The 1,907-nt window shown below is 38.5% G+C and overlaps 1 protein-coding gene across 3 annotated transcripts in view; it reads left to right on the top strand.

Moving 5' to 3' along the window:
• kank1a (KN motif and ankyrin repeat domains 1a) overlaps positions 1-1,907 on the top strand; it is a 41,115-nt gene that overhangs the window by 18,750 nt on the left and 20,458 nt on the right. The window lies entirely within an intron of this gene.

The raw sequence follows: 1,907 nt of genomic DNA, 5'->3' as shown, positions 1-1,907 counted from the left end.
GTTATTTTAATTTAAAGAAAAATAAATCTCTTTTGGACTCAGTTGCAGATGTACATTTTCAAATATTTTATTTAAATTTTGTTAAACTATTTTTATTTCCTGTTGCTAACCAAAGTGTTTCAACAAGTGGTTTTCATTTAATTAGAGTAATATTGTGTCGCCTGTCATTCAGCAGTATCTGAAAACGTCCTGTGTTTAGTGATAAAGAAGAAGGACAGCATTGATTCTGTCTTCGATGTCACACGTGGCTGTTGTTTTTTCTGGCTCCTTCCTTTAGGTGTGGGTTCTGGCAGCAGATGGAACAGGAAACTTGGGAAATGTTTGGTCAGTCTGACGTGTTTTCAAATATTTATTTCGCTGCATGAATTTTGGTTACTCTGACATTAACAATACCCATAGTCAGCATGTGAGGATTTAATGTGAGGAGGATGTAATTTTGTCTGGCATGTTTTTGAGGGAGCAACGCAGTTTGGTAACATTGCTTTATGGCCAGTCGTTCAGCAGTTTGCTGGTTCAATCCCCAGCCTCCCTGCAGCTCATGGTCCATGTCACCTTTACCTAGTTTACTTGATACTAGTCTACACTCCACCCAGTGTTTCCCAACCTTTTTTGAGCCACGGCACATGTATATTATCCAAAACCAAACAAAAATCTCACAAAAGTATATGTAATGAAATATAATAATCTTCTTGTTTAAATTTACCAGTGTACTCTGTATTGTTTAGTTGAAGACAACGCTGATATACTGGCAGGAATTGAAGAAAGACACTCACAAAGATCTTCTTCAACAGCTTTGATTTTTTTTTTTTTAGTTTTTATAGCCATCTACTGCCACCTAGCAGAAGAGAATTTAATTGTTCTGCCTTTTGTGCTTTGACGAGCAAAGAAATATTATATGCAATAAATAAATAATAGTTTATAGACCAATTAAGTGAAATTGGAACGGCATTGGAACACCTAATGATCTCTCACAGCACACTGGTTGGAAAATCACTGCTAACTGTGTCAAACACAGGCCCGCGGGCCAAATCTGGCCCGCAGTGTAATTATATTTGGCCCACGAGATCATATACACAAGTGTGTACTCGAGTTGGCCTGCCAGTATATAGCCCCTACTGTATATACTAGCAGGATTTGTAGTATTAGTGGTGTATACACAAACTTTTTTTTTGTCTGCCTGTAAAAAAAAGATTTACATTAAAGAGGAACTCGAAAGGCTACAGATAAAGAGACACAATTAGAAACAAATACCACTGATGTGTGTTTTATTTCAAATTTAATTTGTTTATATTAAGCGTTGGTTGTTCCACATTCAATGTTTACGCAAAACTGAAGAATTGCTGTCAGTTTTTTCAATAAATATTGAGTTTGGCCGGGCGTCTTCGTCCCGGATTTTAACTTTTGAATTTGCCCCCCCCCGGTCTAACCTAAACCTGATCATTCTTTAGAGTTGACATGTTTTGAAACAACTTTACTTTAGAAATAATAACTCATAAATCTCTGTCCTCATCCAAAGGCATTTGGTTTTGGCAAAAACACATTTTTGTCAGAAAGAATGCGCTGGAGATTTACTGTTGTTGTCGTTTGACATGTTTTAGCAGGGAGTGCAGCCCTGACTGGAGGGGAGGGTCTGAACTCCTCCCATAAACATGGCTGACTGTTTATCTGAGTGCTGGAACAGCTTGGTGGGCTCTTCACTCACTCAGCTGGTATATCGCTCTCGTCTCTATAAATTCAGCACAGTCAGTTTTTAGACTCATCATCATCCCTGTGACATTGTCGCGTGTCTTATTATGGTGCACACTGTAAACGCACACACACACACACACAGAGTAACATCTGAGGGGGTTTGTCTCCCTGTGATGCTGCTCTGATTGGTTCATGGCTATGACATCACTTACTTCTGC

The sequence above is a fragment of the Cynoglossus semilaevis genome, chromosome Z (genome assembly GCF_000523025.1).
Source record: "Cynoglossus semilaevis isolate Cse_v1.0 chromosome Z, Cse_v1.0, whole genome shotgun sequence".
Classification (NCBI taxonomy): Eukaryota; Metazoa; Chordata; class Actinopteri; order Pleuronectiformes; family Cynoglossidae; genus Cynoglossus; species Cynoglossus semilaevis.
Note: the sequence above shows the minus strand (reverse complement) of the source record. Positions and strands in the feature narration are given on the sequence as shown.